The following is a 23,580-nucleotide window of genomic DNA, read 5'->3' on the forward strand; positions in this document are numbered from 1 at the left end:
GGAATTTAAAGATTTTTCTTGTGCTTATACAGACATATTTTAACAAAAATGTTATCAGGCTATTATAGATGTTTGTCTGCAGGTTCCTCATTTGATTTAAGAATTTAGGATGAACATCTCTCCAAGTCAGGAGTATTCTTTGTGCAATTAACTGCTCTGTTAATTTAAAGAGCATGGTGTTTTTTTTAATCGTTATTAAATGGTTATTAATGGTTTTTTTTTAATGGTTATCTATACTGACTTTAACCACTCCTCATTTGAGCCTATAGGTCTAATTTTTCTTTGTGTGGTCTTACTAACAAATAATTGCAAGAGAGCAACAAAGTCTTCAATTTGGTGTTCAGTAAAAATAATCCCAGATGTTTGCTCTGCCCTGACGATAGGAAGGACCTGCCCGCTCTGAGGCGCTGTTCTTCTCATCCTCCCTTGTCTTGATTTCTTTTCATTTCATTTCATTTTAGCCTTAAGACCAGGCTTGTCTTATGCAGCCATTGGCCTGCTGCTGTGGTATCTGCCACTGGTTCTCCCTCTAGTCCCCAGCCACTGATGTGTGTCTTGGCAGGGAATGGAAATAATGGTGGTCCTTTTCATTGATTCAGGAGCACCCCAAGTCAGCAGTTATATTTGGCGTAACAAGTACCAGGGTGGGATAACCACACATCCCTGGACTGGTATTTAAAAGTTGTCAGTTGTCCTGTGATCTGTGGTTTAGTGCTCAAGTTAAGCAAGACATTGAATTTGTTTTCTGCAGGCTTTTTTTCTTGGTGATTGTCTGACATTATTGCCTTATTATTACCTGTCTTATTCCCTTTTATTATCGTTCTCTTAAATTTTTCTTTTAGTCATTTTGATCCTTTTTTCTTATCTTCATCCTGTTTGTGATTTCTCAGACTTCTTCCTTTTTTCTTAATCAGCCTTATGCTAATGAGATTTTCCTTCTGTTTGAATGTAAATGATCTAGTTTTTCATTGGACAGGGACAGGAAGGTGAGGTGAGGTAAGAATGGTGGAGATAAATATGCCACCTGTTAATTGTTAATATAAAACAGGATATTAAGGAACCTAATTCCTTTTTGATTCCTTGTGTTTGGGAGACCACAGAATCAGCCAGACACTTAAATCAAGTGGCTTTTGTGTGCAGAGCCTTACAAAAAGATGACTGATAAGTCCCCACTTCCCAGGAGATAGGCCACATTGTGGGAGAAAGAACCAGCACATGTAGAAAGTGCAGGAAAATATTCCAGCAAAGGTGAAAACAACATGACTGTAAGAACTGTGATGTCAAGGACACATACATTGTGAATGAAGGAAAGATATAAATGGAGAGACTTTCAGAAGATAAGTTTAGATTATACAGAGATGTTTACTTTGACAATAAACAGGGCTACACTGTTAGTAAGTTCTATTTGAAGGAAGGAAGGTTAAGTATTGACTAAGAGATGGAACCTATTCTGGGGTTGAGAAAACAAGACTTTGTTTCCAGAAGAAAATTAAATACAGATAACAATTTCAGTACTGAATTAGACAGCTTTTTACTAAAATGTGGTCTGAATGTGTGTATTTATTATACTTATTAGCAATAGAATAATTGTTAATGAAGCACTTAAAGGGATATACAGATGAATCAGAATTTCCTAAAGTATTTTTTATCTTTATGGAAATCCTATTTGAAACTGGAAAAATTTCAAGTTTTATTATTGCTCATTATAAATTATAGGGATTTTGATATTGACCAGTTAAAAATTCAGTAGATTTTAGAAACTGCTTAGTAATTGACCTCAATCCTGTACATTTTTGTTGCCTTGCAAGAGTACTCTCACCCTGGCCAGTGTGACTCGGTTGGAGCATTGTCCTGTACATCGAAAGGTTTCGGGTTTGATTCCCAGTCGGGGTGTGTACAGGAGACAACCAGTCAATGTTTCTTTCTCACACAGATGCCCCTCCCTCCCTCCCTCCCTCCCTTCCTCCCTCCCTCCCTCCCTCCCCCCCCCTCCCCCTTCCTTTATCTCTAAAAAAAAGTCAGTAAAAACATATCATCGGGTGAGGATTAAAAAAAAGGGGTACTCTTTAAGGTTAAAATCAAGTTAAAATAGGGTAAATCGTGTGTGACTGTAAGCTCAGACTAAAATTATAATTTTTTCTTGTCAGCATATGAATAGAAAAAAACCTAGTCTATGACATGTGTACAATTAGGATCTTACTCAAAACCACATATACTGTAGTATTTTTAAAGCCTGCAACCAAAATGTGGAATCATTGTGTCTTACAGCCCTCGAAACTGCATCTGATAGCACTGTGCCTGTGCTGCCCTGGTACAGCTTTTGGATTGCCTTGGTGGTACAAGCATGATTCTTGTATTTAAGTAGCAGTCATTGCTTGACTGCACAGATGGTATCAGTTTTGAATCTACTCAGTAAAAGAAAACTAGGACAACAGTGATTTTGCCAGTTCGTTTTTACTGACAGTTTATTTACTTTGGATGACTGTAGTTCTGGAAAAGGTGGCAGACTGAAACTAAAATTGCAGCCCAGGGCAGAGTGGGTGGGTGCTCGCCCTGTTGCCTACCACAGGTCTGCTGCTTGTCCCCAGGAGGCCCAGTATGAGTCCTTCTGGGTATAAGACTTCATTCCCTTGACCTAACTAGTGTCATGATTAACCTCCCTCCCCTCCTCTTTTTGTCAATTTAATGTCCGCAGGTCAGTTAACCCCCCTACTGCTCTCACGTTCCTCCTGTCATTGGCCCGTTCCTTCTCCATTTTCTCGTCCTCCCTGAGTTCTCGAATTCGTTGCCGTGGGTTTAATTACCTCTGTGTGTTGATGGTTCTGCTCGATCTGTCTCCTCGCCCTCATACTCACATAGCTCATTGCTCATTGCACATTTTCACTTGGATGCTCCATATGCTGTAAATGGTGAAACTGGAAGGACTTTAAGAAGGAGATGAGTTTTGAGTATACAGAGATGCTTCTGTTGGTGACAAACAGGGCTATACTGTTATCTTTTATTCAACATGTCCTAAACGGAATTCATCCTTCTATGTATTCCCTTACCCCTTTGTTTCCTCTTTTAGTACATGGTGGTACCATGTACCTAGCTCCCTAATCAGCAACCTGAGCACCACCCTAATTCTTCCCTGCTCCTTTTGGCTGTGTTCAGACACTAAGTACTGTGACCTCTACCTCTTACATATGTCTGGTATCTACCACTTTTCTCTGTCCCTTTAGGTTACTGGACTAGGCCTCAATTACTAGAAGATGGTCTTCCATCTTATGGTATGGTCTTCCTGTTTCCCCTTCTAGTCTATTATCTACACTACTTCTTTGTAATTCTTTTTTTTTTTTTAAATCCTGATTTTAGAGAGGGGGAGGGGAAGAGAGAGGGTAACATCAATGTGAGAGAGAAATATCAATTGGTTCCCTCCTGTACATGTGCTGACCAGGGATCACACTCTCAACCTAGGTGTGTGCCCTTACTGGGAATTGAACCCACAACCTTTTGGTGTATGGGACAGCGCTCCAACCAACTGAGCCACCTGGCCAGGGCTCTGTATGATTTTTCTAAAAAACAAATCTGGTTGCATCACTTTTGTGATAGAAGTTCTCCAATAGTTTCTCATTGCTCTTAGAATAAAATCCAATCCTTACCTCATCTTATAAGTCCCTTCAAATCTATGTGCTGCTTGCCTGAGCAAACTGACAGCCTTGGTCAAATTTACTTTTATAGCCTGAAGTCCCCCTAACACTTATTGTTCATGACTTTTTTTTTTTTTTTTTATAAGAAGCAAGAAACTTTATTGTGGTCTGTTTGTCATTAATTAACCCCTATCAGATCTGTGCACCCCTCTTCCTAAAGATATATTATATACATTACAGAAGGTAGTTGTAGTAGTTGGCACATTTCTTTGCTAAATCTCTATGTAGGTGTTATGTTTGATGTTGTTTTAATGTTTTATTGCAAACTATAGAAAGGCTATCTGAAGTAATGGAGGTGATTGGATGTTATCACGACTTGGTCTTTTTCTCCAGAAGAGGTAATAAACAGTTAGCATCTGCTCCATCTGAAGCAGTTGCCCAAACACGCCAACAGAGGTTTGCTATCAGATGTGGACTTTATGGGCCCCTAAGAGAGTAGGACTCCTGAAAGTCTTGCGAAGAAAAGGAAGGAAGGAATGAAGGAAGGAATATCACTAGAGGAGGAATAAAAATGGTGAGGTCAAATATAAAAGTACCAATAGAGCACTTTAGCTGGTGTCTCTCTCAAGATGCCCTAAAATGTTTGTCCTCATTATTAATAAGAAATCAATATAGGCCTCACCTAGAGAAGGGAGTAATTCTTGATTTTTTGCAAGATTCTAAAACAGTTGCCTTTTGTTAGTCTATGTTTTGTCTGCTGACGGGTTCTCTTGCCTCAGTCTTTTGCACATGCTCTTCCCCCTACCTGGAACATTCTGCCTACTGTTCACTTGAGGAACCCTCACATATGGTTCAGGTCTCTGTCCCTAGAAACTTTCCTTGACACTCCAAGTCTGGGTTAGGTGCTCTATTGAGTCTCCTGTACCAAAGAACACTTCTCACACTGCAGCTTTAGTTTATGTTTTAAGTTCAGTGACTATGACTAATTTTACCATTTGAAATGAAAGGGATTTTAGGAGTTTTTTCACGAGGATCGACTCAAGTCATGAGATATTTGTCCACTCATGAAACCACTGAAGCCATAAGTTGCCTTGAACCTAATTACAATTTTGAAAAGACATAACATACCATTAGGTATTCTGTGGATGAGAGCTAGCCTGCCCCAGTCCAGTTGTGATTGTCTTGACTGTGAATGCCAGTGTTCACGTTTGATGTTCATTATTTTGGTTCATACTGCAGCTGAAAGCCAGCCCAGTCTTGTCCCAACACATGACCTGTGCCTGTTTAGCTAACTCAATATACCCTACCTTCATTTTTTCTGCTTTCTATCTTTAACACCCAAATTCTGACTAGAAGTTCTCCTTGCCCTTTTTTAAGCACTTAGCCTCTACTTGCCTGCCTTTTAGAATGGATATTTACTTTTACTAAATAAAAAGTATTGTCTGGAACTGTTATTTCCTTGAATACTTTTATATCTATCAGAGGAAGTTAATATGCTTAAAATATTGTAATCCACTAAGGATATGTAATTTTCATAATTTATACTTTACTAAAACCCTACTGGAAAATCCAAATGAATTACATTTGGATAAGACAAATGTCTTAACAAAGGTATGGATTTGATATGGTATCTAAAGGAGCAGTAAAAAAAGAGTGTGTTTCTTTTCATTTATGTTATCTTTTTCACTTTACCAAAAATCTTCTTTGTCATCCAAAAACATGGCATTTGGGGCCTCTGTCTCTTTGCTATTTTCCCAGCAGTGAGGTCTCCTAATACATTAAATTTGTGTGTCTATTTCATGATTCTTATGCCGTTTTAAATTGGAAAGTGATATAGAGGGGTTTTAATATATTATTATTAGTAGACTCAATATTTTCAGATTTAACATGCAGTGTTAACTGTTAGCAGGTGATCTTAAAAAAATCTCTGATATGTAGTATTTGTAGTTTTGCTGAGACTCACATTTGAGTATAGGTACCATGAGGCAGGTTTGGGGGCATGAAGCATTGACCCAGCAACTAAGCCTAACTTACCCGGGTCTGCCTCTTACCCGAGTCTACCCATCAGCAGAGCTTCCTCAGTAGTTTTCATGAAGATGTAAAACATTTTTAATGGCTTTATAAAAAAAGCCAACTGCTAGCTTTGTTATTGAAAGAGAAGAGAAAATGTTAAGATCTAAGAAAATGTTTGTTCTTGATGTAAATAGTAAAGCTTTGGATACATTAAGGACTAGAATGTCTAATTAAATTGTAGTTGTGAACTAACGTGTGAATGAATCCATGATAGTCATCAAGTTGGTGAACCTGTTTCAGTGTTCCAAACTCAAGTATTGAAGGTAGTAGTCAATTTCTAAAATAATCTTTAGTGTGAGTAAAGTTTGATTCTATAATTTTAGGGCGTGCTATTCTTTGTGTAACACAAAGTTAATGTAAAGCACCAACCAGTCACAGTGCTAGGCACAGGTTTCCTCTTGAGTTCTAGAAGGTGAAGATATTATAGACTGGAAATGTGCTCCACACAGATGATGGAGACAGAGACAGTGAGGAAGAAGATGAACCAGCTGTGTGTGATGTTCCTAACTCCAGTGAAGTGGTCTAATAATTACAAGTTGCTCATTGACTTGTTCATCACTTGAGATGTGTAGTTGAATTGTAGCCTTAAGAATAGCTAAGCAGTAAATCTCTCGTTAGTCTCATGTAAAGGAAATTTATAAAAAACTAGAAAGGGAAAATATAATTATTATGTATCCTTTAAGAAAGCATCTACCACTTTCTTTGATTTCCTCCTTCAAAGTTTTCATATTTGGTGAAACATGTCTTTTTCTGCTACCTGTTTCATTCCTGATCTTATTTCTGATAGTCACCAGGAGGTCAGAAGGACCTGCTCTTTCATACATTGCATCTTGGGTGCAACTATAAGGCATGCCTAGTGATGTGGGACATTGTCATTAGTCATTTAGAGTCACTTCGGTACTTCTGAGTTCAGTAAATAGATGATCCATGCTTCTGTGGTAATAAAGTAATATAATATTGAGTTGATTTTATTTATTGAAGCAAAATTCACACAACATAAATCACCATTTTAATTATTTTGAGGTTTATTAGTTCATTCGTATTAAGTGCATTCACATTCTTGTACAACTATTATCACTAATTCCAGAACATTTTCATTACCCCAGAAAGAAACCCCTTACTCATTAAGCAGTCACTCCCCATCTCCCCCTTTCCTTTCCTCCTTACCCTCCACCCTTATCCTGGCAGCCTTTAATCTGCTTCTGTTCCTATGGATTTACCTATTCTGATATTTTATATAAATGGAATCATACAGTGTGTGGTTTTTTGTGTCTGACTGCTTTTCCTTACCATGGTTCCGAGGTTCAGCCATATTGTATCATGTATCAGTATTTCATTACTTTCTGTGCTTAAATAATATTCCATTGTATATGTTACCAAGCAAGTGCTCCCTGCCTGACATGCATAGAAGCCAATACTGTGACATTGGCTTTTCAGGAAAGAAAAGGCTTTATTGTGAGGTTTGCCGGCAAGGAGACGGGAGGCAAGGCTCAAATCTGTCTCCCTAATCAAGGGTTTGGGGTAGAATTTAAGGGGTTAGGGAAGAATGGGTTAGTATGCAGAAGCACTGGTGGGTTGGATTTCAGTTGGAGGGCTTCAGCAGTGGATCTTCCTGGATGAGGCACATTTTGCTTCTGAAAGGATTACAGTGATCGAGTTCTGGTCAAGCGTCAGATTTTTGGTTCTGCTGTAGGGGGTAGTAAGAGGGGTGCTTATTAAACTTTGGTTTAAGGTGATATTGAAGGTCAAAATTCTCTCCTCTGCATGTGCCTTGCCTGCGTGACTGAACAGTTTTGTTCTGTTGTCCCTGAAAAACCCAATCAGTATGTTGTTAGAAACAGGATAAAGCCAGTTTGAGCTGGTTTTGTGTTTATATATGAGATATACCATGTTTTATCCATTCATCAGTTGGTGGATATTTGGGTTACTTCCACTTTTTGGCTATAATGAATCATGCTGTTATGAACATATGTGTCTAAGTTTTTGTTTGAATACCTATTTTCGATTGTCTTGGGTGTCTATACCTAGGAGTAGAATTGCTGGGTCATATGTTTAACTTTTTGAGGAACCGCTAAACTTTTCCACAGTGGCTACACCATTGTATATCCTCACCAGCAATGCCTGAGGGTTCCAATTCTGTACAATTGCCAGCACTTATTATTTTCTTTTGTATCACTAGATTTACAAATGATTTTGATTATTATAACTATTAAAGTCTGATAGAGTCAATTAAATCTTTTAGTTATATTTTACTCCATAATATACTTTAGTGGTATTGACAAAGATCTCAACATGTTTTTTATATGTCTTTTATATTTAGGAATGATTTAATTTATAACATAGAGATTCATAACAGGATTTTGAACTTTTCTTCAGAGTAGTAATCTAGTACTTCTTCCCTTATGCTATTTTTTTATTCTCCCCTCCCCCCCTTCTTAAGATGGACACCTAACTCATTAGTTAAAAACATTTTTTTATTGGGGTAAAATATACATAACCATAAAAGTTACCATTGTAATCATTTTTAAGTGTACAGTTCAGAGGCATTAAGTATATTCACATTGTTTTGTCACCATCACCACCATCCATTTCCAGAAACATTTTCATGTTCCCAACTGAAGTTCTCTTCCCATTAGACATAACGCTCCATTACCCCTTCCCCCAGCCCCTGACAATCACCGTTCTTTCTGTCTCTAGGAATTTCACTGTTCTGAGTACTGCATGTAAGTGGAAGCATACAATATTTGTTCTTTTGTATTTGGCTTATTTCACTTAGCCTAATGTCCTCAAGTTTCATTCATGTTGTAGTATGTGTCAACATGGGTAATATTCCTTTTAACCACTGAATAATATTTCATTGTATGTATATACCACACTTTGTGTGTCTGTTGTCTGTTGATGGACATTTGGGTTATTTCCACCTTTTGGCTGCTGTGAATTATGCTGCTGTGACTATGGGTATACTGCTCTAGTCCCTGCTGTAACTATTACCTGCTCTGAGAACGTGTAAAAGGAAATTTACGCAGAACACAAAACCGCAGATACCAGCATGAGAGTACAACTTGCCGGGGTAGTTTATATCAGTGCTGCCTTGAAATTGTCCAGTGGGTTTCAAGTATGTGGGCAGATAAATAAAATACATCGACATCTTATTTATAACTATTTAAGATCTGCTAGAACAAATAGTTATTACACTAGCCATGGAAAGTTGAGTTTTCTCCTATATATGGTCTTAGCAAAGACAGATCTTATATAAAAAAGACATGCTCAACTTGGACTGTGAAATTGTAAATAAAACCCTACTTTACAAATTATTCTTTCTTGCTGAAACATTAGCCTATGTTTTGGAGAAAGCAAGAATGTTCTTAGAGTAAAAGAAATAATTCTTTATTCCATTCATTAATATTAAATGCCAAAATTTTACTTTTATGTCATATAAACCTCTTCTAATACATAGATTTTTAGTAACTGAGAAATGATTCTGTGCAGCTGAGAAATGTTAGAGCTCGTGAAAGAGATTATGAATTGAATTTGGAAAAATGGGGGAACCTTATCAACTGGAAAACCTGATTTTACTACTGTATAGCAGTGGTATAAAGAAAATCTTATCTGGAATATTTATCTTGGATATATATCTTGACTTTTTATATGACAAGGGAATATAAAAATCCATTATCTTGGATATCTGTCTTAAATTTTGTTTTTAATCCTATCTGAGGAGTGAGAATATTTTTCCCATTAATCTTTAGAGGGAGTGGAAAGGGGGAGAGATAGAGGAGAGAGAGAGAGGGAAACATTGATGTGAGAGAGACACATCGATTGATTGCCTCCCCCACCGGGGGTTGGGATCATACCTGCACCCCAGGTACATGCCCTTGACCGGAATCAAACCCAAGACCCTCTGGTGGGCAGGCTGATGCTCTAACCACTGAGCCATGCTGGCCAGGGCTGTCTTGAATTTTTATATGATAAGGAAAATAGAAATAAATTTATATTTGGCAAAAAGTGTATATTGTAGATATGCAGCTCTGTCTGCCTTAAATTCTAGTTTAACTTTTTGAAGGCAATTTGAATGGTTTCTGTTTTGGAAATTATGCAGTTTTATATTAAATAGTGGGTGGTAAGGTGGTCAGATGGAAGTGTTCAGTTCATCCAGCAGCATCAGATTGATCTGACAAATGGAAATCTTTTAACTGTGTGGAAAACATTTCGCTTCCTTTACCCTTTGGCAGAGGCAGTCATTGCCTGTGGTTTCCCCACAGAAGTTAGGGTGGGTAAACTGGGATGTGTAAATAGAAACAGCAGACAGGGAGATTTTCTCTGACAGTTGGAAAGGCCCACTGAGGATTTTAGAACGAGACTGTTGACACTGATGATGTGGCATGGGATTGGCTTGTTAGAGTCTTTAGAGAAGAATTAAGCAATGTGGACACAATTGAGGAATGCAAATGCTCAGAATAAAGTGATGGTTCTTCCTTAAGGAAATAAGCCAAAGATTTTAGGTTGGGATTCCTGAAAAATTTGCTTTTGATAGATAAAAACAAACAAGTTACTCTTTATATTCCACCTTCATTTCCTCTTGGGACATATCATCAGTGATTTGTGAGGTGGAGGAGCATGGGATGTGTTTCTCAGTTACTAGCTCTGGCTCTCATGATGTGTGACCTTGGGCAAGATATTTAACCATCCTTTGCCTCGTTGCCTCATCTATAAAATGGGGTTGTGGAGATTGAGATACTTCTAAAGCTGTTATAATTGTCCTTGGCATAGAATGAGCACTGTATAAGTGTTAGCTGCTATAATAATAATTATTATTTTATCATCATCATCATAATTTTAATTTCAGTAGATTGAGAAAGCCTCTTGAGGAGGAAACTATTTGCTTTCTCTAATAACCTTTGTATAGTTGATGTGTTTTTATAGAAATGAATGAGGAGTGAATTGTTTAGTGTTTAAGGTGATTTATAATGTGTCCACGTTACCTTTGAAAAATACATTTTTGAAAAATACAAGTAACTATGGATGATTTCTGTTTTCTTAGCATTTTTCCAGGTTAAAACGTGAGCCAGTAAATGTCAAATAAAAACCATAGAGCCACTTGGGGCCATTTAGTGTAGGGGCAAGGAACTATCCATACCCCAGTGATCCCTGAGGGTATTATGTCTTACAAAGCTGTACAGTAATTCTTAATGGTGGCTAGCTCCCAGGGCATCCCAATTTTAGGATGCTGTTTTAAAAGGGGATTGTGTAACTGCTTTTGAAAAAGATTTCCATTTGGCAATTAAAATTCCTCTGTGATTTCAGCAACTTCTGTTAGGTTTAGTATATTCTTAGGTGCATGGAAATGGAAGATTCATATATTCCACAGCCTTAAAGTTAGCATTTGATCACAGAACTCTTAACCTTCCTTCCAGACTTTCATATTCCTCTTGTCTTTTCTAATATTGTCCATAATGTGTTATAGCAGTGATGGTTTGAAGCTGCCTTGTCTTGTCATATTTTGTATTGTGTAACCTAGCTTTTTCATTCCTACACGTTTGTTTCTTTTGTTTTCTTAAACAGTACTGCCGTTTATCCAACAAATTCTCTTACCTGTCAAGAACAAAGTGGAAGATGGATAATTAAGATTTTTGTATTTAACTGCTGAGGTTATTATTTTAGGACTCCTAGAAATAATCAAACATGATCTCCATATTTAGAGATGGCTTAAGAACTACCTAGTAGGTGTTCAAATAAATGTGTATTGAATGATGTAATCATATTCAGAAGAAAGAAACACCTCTCCTACTTTCCTTCTTAGGAACAAGGAAACCTTTTCGGGAAGCTCCCTTTCCAGATGTCTCCTTGTAACATTTGGTTAGAATGTAGTCACACGGACAAGTGGTTTGAATTTACCCTGGTTGACATAGGTGGAATAGGTGTTTAGGGTGTAAATCACGAAGACCACTGCATTATAAAAATAATACACTATTATCATAAGAAATTTGAAACATAATGGGAAAATATATAATTAAGAAAATAAAAAGTAGCAGTACACAGAGTTAATGTGGTGTTTAGCTTTCCATTTTTTTGTTGTATGTGTATATATTTGTGTGTATAAAAGAAAATTGCAATCATATTGTACATAGTGTTTTATAGTCTTAAATTTAGCAGTCTAACGCATCATTTTTTCATGTCACTAAATCATTTTTTCTAAAATGAGAGTAGTGGTTGATTGTGTTCCTTTATATAGCTCTATTACAAATTGTTTAATTAATTCCTGTTAGAGATTTAGATCATTAGCAGTGTTTTACTATTGTAAATATGCAGTGAATATCCTTTTATGTCAGTCATTGTGTACATCTCTGGTTATTTCCTCAGACTAAATTCCTAGAAGTGGATTAATGGGTAAAAGGGCATAAATACTTCCAAGCTTTTTAAAAAAAATATTATTTTATTTTTATTTTTTTTAAATTTATCTTTATTATTGAAAGTATTATAGATGTCCCATTTTTAACCCCTTCTACCCGAACCTGCTCCCCGCCCCAGGCCTTCACCACACTATTGTCTGTGTCCATGGGTTATGCATATATGCATAAGTTCTTTGGTTAATCTTTTCCCACCCACCCATCCATCCCTGACTTCCCTCTGAGATTCATCAGTCTGTTCCATGCTTTTATGTCTCTGGATCTATTTTGTTCATCAGTTTTTTTTGTTCATTAGATTCCACATATGAGTGAGATCATGTGATACTTGCTTTTCCTCTGACTGGCTTATTTCACTTAGCATAACATTCTCCAGGCCCTTATATGTTATCTCTAAGGGTAAAGGTCCTCCTTTTTTCCAGCTGCATAGTATTCCATGGTGCAAATGTACCACAGCTTTTTTATCTATTCATCTACTGGTGGGTACTTGGGCTGTTTCCAGATCTTTGCTGTTGTAGATTGTGCTGCTATGAACATAGAGGTGAATATATTCTTTCTGATTGGTGTTTCAGTTTTTTTAGGATATATTCTTGGAAATGTGATCACTGGGTCAAAACAGAGTTCCATTTTTAATTTTTTGAGAAAACTCCATACTGTTTTCCACAGTGACTGCATCAGTCTGCATTCCCACCAGGGAGTGTACCAGGGTTTCCTTTTCTTCTCCCCAGCACTTGTCACTTGTTGATTTGTTGATGGTAGATATTCTGACAGGTGTGAGGTGATACCTCATTGTTTTAATTTGCAGTATCTGATGATATGTCTCTTGGCCATCTGTGTGTCCACTTTGGAGAAGTGTCTATTTAGGTCCTTTGCCTATTTTTTAACTGGATTGTTTGTCTTCCTTTTGTTAAGTTATATATATTTTGGATATTAGTCCTTATTAGATGTATCATTGGCAAATATGTTCTCCCATACAGTGGGCTCCCTTTTCATTTTGTGGATGGTTTTTTGCTGTACAGAACCTTTTTATTTTGATGTAGTCCCATTTGGTTATTTTCTCCTTTGTTTCCCTTGCCCTAGGAGATGTATTGGCAAACATGTTTCTCCAAGAGATGTCGGAGATTTTACTGCATGTAGTTTTTTCTAGGACTTTTATGGTTTCACAACTTATATTTAAATCTTTTATCCATTTTGAGTTTATTTTTGTATATAGTGTGTAAGTTGGTGGTCTAGTTTTATTGCATGTTCCTGCCCAGTTTTCTCAACACCATTTATTGAAGACACTGTCTTATCTCCATTGTATGCTCTTGTCTCCTTTGGCAAATATTAATTGAGTGTAATTAGTGTAGTGTTGATTTCAGACCCTTGCTTTTCATTACCTTGAAAACGTCATGCCATTTCCTTCTGGCCTTTAGAGTTTCTGATGAGAAATTTGCTGACAGCCTTATAGGAGTTCCTTTTAGGGTTACAGATTACTTTTCTCTTGCTGCCTTTACTATTCTCTCTTTGTCTTGAATTTTTGGCAGTTTAAATATGTGTTTGGGCATGGGCTTCTTTGGGTTCTTCTTGTTTGGGACTCTCTGAATCCAGAACTTGTGTGACTTTTTCCTTCACAAGGTTAGGGAAGTTTTCTGCCATTATTTTTTCAAATAGGTTCTTTGTCCCTTGCTCACTTTCTTCATCATCTGGGTCTGCTATAATGCAGATATTATGTTTCATGTTGTCCCACAGCTCCCTTAAGCTGTCCTCATGTTTTATAATTGTTTTTTCTTTTTGGTTCTCTGATTGAGTGATTTTTCTCTACCCTGTCTTCTGTTTCACTGATCTGATCCTCAGCTTCCTCTAATCTTTTTATTCCTTCCAGTGTGTTCTTTATTGTTGCTATGTCATTTTTCATTTCCGACAGGTCATTTTTCAAAATTTCCGTATCTTTTCTCATGCTGTTGAGCATACTTGTATCATTCTGAACTCTATATCTGATCAATTTTTTATCTCCATTTCATACAGCTGTTCTTCTGGAGAATTCTCTTATTCTTTCATTTGGGGCTTGTTTTTTATCTCCCCATTTTGCTGCCTATTTGGGTTTATTTCTATGTATTAGGTAGGTCTACTACTACTTCCAGTCTTTTTGGAGGGTCTCTAGTGCTGGACAGTGTCAGACACTGTTTGTGACTGGCCCTAAGTACCCTGTTTGGAGCTATCAGCAGTCCACAGCTTGTGGCTCCCTCTGCTGAGGTTGACTGTGTTTGGAAAGGACCAAGATGTGCAAGTTCTGCTTTTCCTAGCTCCGGGTCTAAAAGTATATCAGGCAAAGACTGAAAGCTCCCAGAGATCAGCTTCTGCCTGCAGGCTGATTGTTATTCTCAACCTCTTAATGAGCCTCAGGTTGTAGACCACAGCAAAGAGTAAACTCCACAGGGTGGGGCAAGAGGTTTTCCAACAGGGCAGGGCAAGTGCTGGCCTCCCCTCCTCCCTCAGGCAAAAGCTGCCTGAAAAGTCAATATCTGCCTGAGAAAGATGTCCTCTGCAGTATGGGGGAATGACTCAGCACAGGAATACAGGTGGCTGCCCTCGCAGCTCTATCTCCATAACCTCCATCCCTGGATTTTTCTCACAAAGCTCTTGTCCACTCTGCCCTCCCTCCACTGGATCCCAAGGTGAGTGGCTGCACACGAAACTTTCTGCATTGGCTCTTTAAGAGGTGCCTGCATTTCCAGCCATCTCTCCCTGGCAGACAGAAACCCTGCTGCTTTTCATAGCCAGGTGTTACGTAGTCACTTTTCTCAGTCCTGTTGCTCTGGGCTGGGAAGCCCAGCTTGGGGTTTAGACCCTAGAGTTCTCAGTGGGAACCCCTCACATCTGAGATATCCCTCTAGACCTTTAGCTGCTGCCTTTGGTCAGCCAGCCAGTCCTCTTGCTCCTCCACACTTCCTACCAGTCCCTATGTGGTCTCCACGTTACTTCCTTGGTTATGAGGGTGCTCTCCACCTAGTCATCAGTTGATTGTTCAGGGTGATTTTTCTATATTTTAGTTGTAATTCCAGTTTGATCCTCCGGGAGAGTCAGTGTAGCTTCACTTAATCTGCCACCATCTTTGAATCACTTACGAAGGTCCAATGTTTGTGTACTGGCCTCTTTGCCTCAGTCTTGTATAGTCCTTCATTCACCACCACACCATTGTCCTTTCACTAATCAGAAGGCCTTTCTCCATCTCCTAGGGCATCCTTTTTCTTTCCCTCCTAATTAATGCAGATGTCTCTGGAGCAGTGATTAAACCTGGGGCAGAAGTGGGAAACAACACTGGTTCACTTACGGCTACTGACTCCTCTTCCTCCAAGAAAAAAGTCTTCTTGAGAACAGAAAACTGGCTGGGATTCAAAAGAGCAGACTCCACACAGCCTTCACCCCAAGGCAAGCTCACTCCACTCTCACCCTAGACATCTGGAGGATATTGAAGTGCCCTAACCAGCTTCTTGGGAGGCACACTCCACTTTCAAAGATTTGATAGACTTTCCTAGTTACTCTCCAGAAAATTTGTACCAGTTACACTCCCACAAACTTGTATATGAGTGGCTGTTTAACTTGCCTGCCTGGGAGTTATTTTTTAGTTGCTAATTTTATAAGTAAAAAGTGGTATTCTTTTGTTTCACTCTGCTTTTATTTGATTCCCAGTATTTTTAAATACTTTTTTTATTTAGGCAACAATAAGTGGAAACAGTAAACAGAGTTTCTTGATGTGTAGATTATCTATTCACATTCTTTATATGGCATTATTATTTTTCAAACTCTTTTATTCCAATATACATAATATAAGGAACATAAGGCATGTTACTAGTGAATGTAAAACCCATACAACTTATGACATTCTCTTTTAAGTTTACTCCAAATATTAGTTTACTTAGTTTATAACATTATAATGATGTTAAACTATAGTGTCTCAGAGCCTACTTTGGTCTTGTGTGGTCTTCCATCTTAGTTACATCCTCCCTGCATTCCTAATTGCATGTAGACTTCATCTCTGATAATGACTGAGAAATGCGTTTTTTTTTCCAGATGTCTTTGTGTTATTTAATAAATATCTGTGACTGTTCCTCACACTTCTCTGCTTTGGCAACATAGTATTTTATTTTATTATTTATTTATTTATCTTTTCATTGCAATTTTTAAAAATATAGATATCTTTATTGATTTCAGAGAGAGGAAGGGAGAGGGAGAGAGAGAGAGATAGAAACATCAGTGATAAGAGAGTAATTGATCGGCTGCAGCCCGCAACCTGGACATGTATCCTGATTGGGAATCGAACCCCGATCTCCTGGATCCTAGGTTGATGCTCAACTACTGAGCCATGCCTGGCTGGGCCATACTATTTCACTTATCTTTACTCTGTCCCAGGTATCACAATTTTTCCCCCTTCAGAGAGGGAATTTTAAACTATTTTCTTTTTATGCTCTTCCCCTTATTCCTTGGCTCAGGTTCTTTTTTCTTTAGAGAGTGTGTGTGTGTGTGTGCGCGCGCGCTAGAGTAAATGATGTTCTCCTGTGTTATTTATTGACATTTACAGATACTGTTTATTGTTAACACTTATCTCATTTAATCTTCATTTTAGTTCTATGAGATTGTATCATTACCTCTCTTTAAGAGTGAGAGATGAAATATTTTGGGCTACCAGCTAATAGCAGTAGAGCTAGGATTGGAACTTAGTTTGGTAGTGATGTGTTTGGTTTTCAAATTATAAAGTATACCGTGTTTGGTCTTGCACATAAAAAGAAGCTGTACTGAAGTTTCTAAGTTCTGTTGAGAAATTTATAGTTTATTTAAATTTGGGTCTTGAGATTAATAAGTCTGCAGACTGAGGTAGACCTCAGGGTGCTTTGAGTTTTTGCCTGATCTGTTTTGGGACCTGGACCTTAGAAAAGCAGACTTTGATGTGCATCTCTGTCCTGTCCAAATGCATTCAGCCCCAGCAGTGGAGACCTCAAGCCTGGGGTTGTTGATAGCCCGAACAGTTTACTCAGGGCCAGTCACAAACTGCACTTGACATTGGCCTGTACCGGAGACCCTCCAAAAAGACTGAGAATCCTAGCAGATCTACCTAACATTTAGCCAAAATGGGGAAACCAAAAAACAAGCTCCAAACGAAAGAACAAGAGAAGTCTCCAGAAAAAGAGCCAAATGAAACAGAGATAAGCAGCCTCTCAGATACAGAGTTTAGAATACTGATTGTAAGGATGCTCAATATCATGAAAAAAGATTTGGAAACTATGAAAAATGACCAGTCAGAAATGAAGAATGACATAGCAGAAATAAAGAATACAGTAGAAGGAATAAATAACAAATTAGAAGAAGCTGAGGATCGGGTCAGTGAATTAGAAGACAGGGTAGAAAAAAATCACTCAATCAGAGACCCCAAAACAAAATACAATTAAAAAACAGGAGGACAATCTAAGGGAGCTGTGGGACAGCATAAAACGTAACAATATTCGTATTATAGGAGTGGCAGAGGAGGTTGAAAGTAAGCAGGGGTTAGAGAATCTGTTTGATGAAATAATGGCAGAAAACTTCCCTAACCTGGTCAAGGAAAAAGACACATAGGTTCTGGAGGCATAGAGAGTCCCAAGCAAGAAGAATCCAAAGAGGCCCATGCCCTGACATATCATAAATAAAATGTCAAAAATCTAAGACAGAGAATCTTAAAGGAAACTAGAGAAAAGCAAACTGTTACCTATAAAGGAGCTCCCATAAGGCTATTATATGACTTCTCATCGGAAACTCTACAGGCCAGAAGGAAATGACATGAAGTATTCAAGGTAATGCAAAAGAAGGATCTGATATCAAGACTACTCTATCCAGCAAGATTATCAATCAAGCTGGATGGTGAAATAAAGAGCTTCCAAGACAAAAAAAGGTTAAAAGACTTTATCACTACAAAACCAGCATTATAGGAAATGTTAAAGGGACTGCTATAATTAGATGTAGAAATAAAGAGAATGAGAAACAGCTATAAAGAAACAAAATGTCAGTAGATAAGTATCTTTCAATAATAACCTTAAATGCAAATGGATTAAATGCTCCAATAAAGAGATATAGGGTGGCTGAATGGATAAGAAAACATGACCCAACTATATGCTGTCTACAAGAGATCCACCTCAGAACAAAAGACTCATACAGGATGAGAGTTAAGGGATGGAAAAAAATTTTCCATGGAAATGGAAATGAAAATAAAGCTTGGGTAGCAATACTCATATCAGACAATACTCAAAACAGACTTCAAATGAAGACCATAATGAGAGACTAGAAAGGTCATTACATAATACTAAAGGGATCAATCCAGCAAGAGGATATAACCCTGATAAACATATATGCACCCAATGTAGAAGCACCTAAATTTATAAAAAAACTTATAGAGGACTTTAAGGGAGAGATCTACTGCAATACAGTCATACTCGGGGACTTTAACACCCCATTGACTTCACTGGATAGGTCTTCCAGACAAAAAAATCAACAAGGAAACAGCGACCCTAAATGACACAATAGATCAGATGGATTTAGTTGACATTTACAGAACATCCTACCCCAAAGCTGCAGAATATACATTCTTCTCAAGTGCACATGGGACATTCTCAAAGATAGGCCACATGTTAGGACACAAAACAAGTCTCTGTAAGTTCAAGAAGATTGAAATCATATCAAGCATCTTCTCAGATCAGGATGGCATGAAACTAGAAATCAACTACAATAAAAACACTAAAAGACATTTAAACACATGGGGACTGGAAAGCATGTTTTTAAACAATGAATGGGTTACCGAAGAGATCAAGAAAGAAATAAAAACTTCCTGGAAACAAATGAAAATGAACACACAACAACTCCAAATCTATGGGACACAATGAAAGCAGTCCTGTGAGGGAAGTTTATAGCACTACAAGCCTACCTCAAAAAACAAGAAAAACTTCCAGTAGATTCTTTAACCCTACAACTCAAAAACTTAGAAAGGGAACAACAAGAAAAGCCCAGAGTAAGTAGAAGGAAAGAAATAATAAGGATTAGAGCAGAAATAAATGACCTAGAGACTAAAAAAACAATACAAAAGATCAATGAAACCAAAAGCTGGTTCTTTGAAAAGATAAACAAGATTGATGAACCTTTAGCCAGATTCATCAAGAAACAAAGAGAAGACCCAAATAAACAAAATCAGAGACGAAAGAGGTGAAATTACAGCTGAGCCAACAGAAATAGAAAAGATTGTAAGAGAATACTATCAACAACTATATGCCACCAAGCTGGACAACCTGGATGAAATGGATGAATTCCTAGAAAAATACAACCTTTCAAAACTCAATCTGGAAGAGTTGAAAGTCTAAGTGGGCCGACAACTGCTGATGAAGTTGAACCAGTAGTCTAAGGGCTCCCAGCACACACAAGCCCTGGCCCGGATGGCTTCACAGGGGAGTTTTACCAAACATTCAAAGAAGAATTAACACTTATCCTCCTCAAAGTATTTCAGAAAATCCAAGAGGAAGAAACACTTCCAAACTCTTTTTACAAGGCCAGCATTAGCTTAATTCCAAAACCAGATAAAGACACTACAAAGAAAGAGAATTATAGGCCAATATGCCTGATGAACATAGACGCTAAAATCCTCAACAAAATATTAGCAAATTGGATCCAGCAATATATGAAAAAGATCATACACCATGACCAAGTGGGATTTATTCCAGGGATGCAAGGCTGGTACAATATTAGAAATCAATAAACGTGATACATCATGTAAACAAATTGAAAGATAAAAATCACATGATCATATCAATAGATGCAGAAAAAGCATTTGATAAAATCCAATACCCAGTTTTGATAACTCTCAGCAAAGTGGGAATAGAGGGATCATACCTCAACATAATAAAGGCCATATATGACAAATCTACAGCCTACATCATACTCAATGGGCAAAAGCTAAAACCATTTCCCCTAAGAACAGGAAAAAGACAGGGGTGTCCACTTTCACCACTCTTATTCAGCATAGTACTGGAAGCCCTAGTCACAGCGATTAGACAAGAAGAAAACAAAATAGGCATCCAAATTGGAAAGGAGGAAACAAAACTGTCATTATTTACAGATGACATGATATTGTACATAGAGAATACTAAAGACTCCACCAGAAAACTACTAGATTTAATAAATGAATTCAGCAAGGTAGCAGGATATAAAATTAACATCCAGAAATCAGTGGCATTTTTATATACCAATAATGAACTTTCCGAAAGAGAAACTAAAAAAAAAAAAATCCCATTTACCATTGCAACTAAAAAAATAAGATACCTAGGAATAAACTTAACCAAAGATGTAAAAGACCTTTACTCAGAAAACTACAGGACACTGAAAAAAGTAATAGAGGACGATATAAACAAATGGAAAAATATACCATGTTCATGGATTGGAAGAATTAATGTCATTAAAATGCCCATACTACCCAAAGCAATCTATAAATTTAATGCAATCCCTATTAAAATACCAACAGCATATTTCACAGATCTAGAAAAAACACTTCGAAAATTTATCTCGAACCAAAAAACACCCCAAATAGCCATGGCAATCTTGAGAAAGAAGAACAAAGTTGGAAGGATTACAATACTAGATATCAAGTTATACTACAAAGCCACTGTAATCAAAACAGCCTGGTACTGGCACAAGAACAGACATATTGATCAGTAGAACAGAACAGAGAACTCAGAAATTGACCCCAGCCATTATGGTCAATTAATATTTGACAAAGGAGGCAAGAACATACAATGGAGTAAAGATAGTCTCTTCAATAAATGGTGTTGGAAAAATTGGACAGATACATGCAAAAAAATGAAACTGGACCACCAACTTACACCATACACAAAAGTAAATTCAAAATGGATAAAAGACTTAAGTGAAAGGCATGAAACCATAAAAATCCTAGAGGAAAACATAGGCAGTAAAATCTCAGACATTATTCATAGCAATATGTTTGCTGATACATCTCCTAAGGCAAGAGAAACTAAGGAGAAAATAAACAAATGGGACTGCATCAAAATAAAAAGCTTCTGCACAGCATAGGAAACCATCAACAAAATGAAAAGGGAGCCCACTGTATGGGAGAATATATTTGCCAATGACACATCAGATAAAGGGTTAATATCCAAAATATATAAGGAATTTATACAACTTAATAAAAGGAAGAGAATCCAATTAAGAAATAGGCAGTGGACCTAAATAGACACTTCTTCAAAGAGGACATAGAAATGGCTAAGAGACATATGAAAAAATGTTCAATGTCGCTAATCATCAGAGAGATGCAAATTAAAACCACAATGAGGTATCACTTCACACCTGCCAGAATGGCTGCCATCAACAAGTAAACAAACTACAAGTGCTGGCGAGGGTGTGGAGAAAGGGGAACCCTAGTACACTGCTGGTAGGAATGCAGACTGGTGCAACCACTATGGAAAGCAGTATGGAGGTTCCTCAAATGATTAAAAATTGACCTGCCATTTGACCCAGTGATCTCACTTCTTGGAATAACTCCTAAGGAACCCCAAACACCAGTCACAAAGAACTTATGCACCCCTATGTTCATAGCAGTGCAATTGACAATAGCTAAGATTTGGCAACAGCCCAAGTGCCCATCAGTAGATGAGTGGATAAAAAAGCTGTGGCACATTTACACCATGAATACTAAGTTGCTGTGAAGAGGAAGGACCTTTTGGCCTTTGGCACAGCATGGAGGGAACTAGAGAATATTATGTTAAGTGAAATGAGCCAGTCGGAGAAGGACAAGTACTAAATGATCTTGCTTATATGTGGAATATAATAAACAATAAATTGATGAACAAAGTGGATCCAGTAACATAGAAGCTTGGAACAAACTGAGGGATCTCAGAGGGAAGGGGGGGACGGGTATGGGTGGGGAGAGATTAATCAGGGAACTTGTATGTTTATGAGCATGGCCCATGGACGTGGACATTGGTGTGGGGAGGGCCTGGGGGTGGGATCAGTGGGATTAAAAGGGGGACATCTGTAATGGTCTCAACAATAAAGATAAAGAAACATTAAAAATAAATAAATAAATAAATTTGGTTCTTGCTCTCAAGTAGACTCTTCTCCCTATTAATTTACAGCTGGGAAAATAAAAGGCCTCAAAAATAATTTAATATAACCAATAAGAACCATACCACTTTTACAGCCATTTTGTTGTAAACTAGTGTTTATAGAACTTGACAACCGACCAAACCACCTTATATTACCATCTTTTGAATGTAGCAGGAACTGGCTTAGCAAAATCTTGAAACCTCTGACTCTAATATTTGTGGTATAGTAAAGTAAACAACTTTGGGGCTTTCAGGTTTGTGTAGTGCACAGCCTGTCCATGACATTGGTGCTTATTCTCACTGTTGACTCCCTTACTTTCATGAGCAGTTTTGCTGACAGGCATTTGAGCTCGCCAGACAGATTATTTCTAGTGGAGAATTCTTTGAGAAAGCCATCAGCTCCCCCCCCCCCCCCCCCGATAAATGCAATAGCTAATGATAATATCTAACATTTTTTGAGTGCTGAAAATATTCCTGGTGTAGGTCTAAGTGCTTTCCGTATATTTATACATTTTATTGTTCACAGTAATCCTACTGTATTTTCCATTTTACAGACGCAGAAATTGAGGGACAGAGAGGCAAAACAACTTCCCAAGGTCACAGGACTAATATGTGGGAGATTGGGGATTCAAACCTTGGCAGCCTGCCTCCAGGGTCAGCCTCCTTAATTACTCCGTTATGCTGATATTTATTAGATGAAAAAGATGTATGGGTGATTCATAAATAGCTGTTCCTGTTTTTTGGAAAAGGTTTGACTTTATTCCTAGTGGCAGCTCAAAATAGTTAAGTGATTGCCATTCATTAAATTCTTAACTTATATAAAATGAGTTATTTGTCTTATACCTAATATTATGGTGTGTAACATTGTGCATAAAGCATACTCCTTGTGCTTATACAATTTTAGGTAAGCTTGCATTTCCATAAACAAAATGGTTCCCTAGAAAGGCAGTGTTTAAAACAAAATTTTGAAGAGTGGATTCAGAATCAAAGTAACAGTAACAGAATGATCAAGTAATTTGGTTAATAATCTATAATAAGTAGTGTAGACCATGCCTGTTGGTTCTGTATTCACTCCATCCTTTTAACTGAACATTCCAGAAATGACAGGTAAAATACCCAGGCTGGCTGTAGGCAGAATTTGTTCTTTCATTACTGGCACCTTGGTCCCCTCTGCCTTTCCCCATTACTAGGTGGGATACGGTGCCTAACTACCTTTATTCACTGTCAACAGTGATGTTCATATTAATGTTTAAAAGTATGGCACAGCCTTTCTCCGGGCATTTTCCTTTAATAAAAAAATTAAAGCCTGGTCTCTGGGGTTACTTTTGCGATTTGCTCTACTCCTTTACAAGACTCAGATTT

At 37.6% G+C, this 23,580-nt stretch overlaps 1 protein-coding gene across 5 annotated transcripts in view; it reads left to right on the forward strand.

Annotated features, from left to right (window-relative positions):
- Positions 1 to 23,580, forward strand: part of FANCC (FA complementation group C) — a 222,828-nt gene that overhangs the window by 26,774 nt on the left and 172,474 nt on the right. The window lies entirely within an intron of this gene.

The sequence above is a fragment of the Miniopterus natalensis genome, chromosome 12 (genome assembly GCF_054644295.1).
Source record: "Miniopterus natalensis isolate mMinNat1 chromosome 12, mMinNat1.hap1, whole genome shotgun sequence".
In the NCBI taxonomy this organism is placed as follows: Eukaryota; Metazoa; Chordata; class Mammalia; order Chiroptera; family Miniopteridae; genus Miniopterus; species Miniopterus natalensis.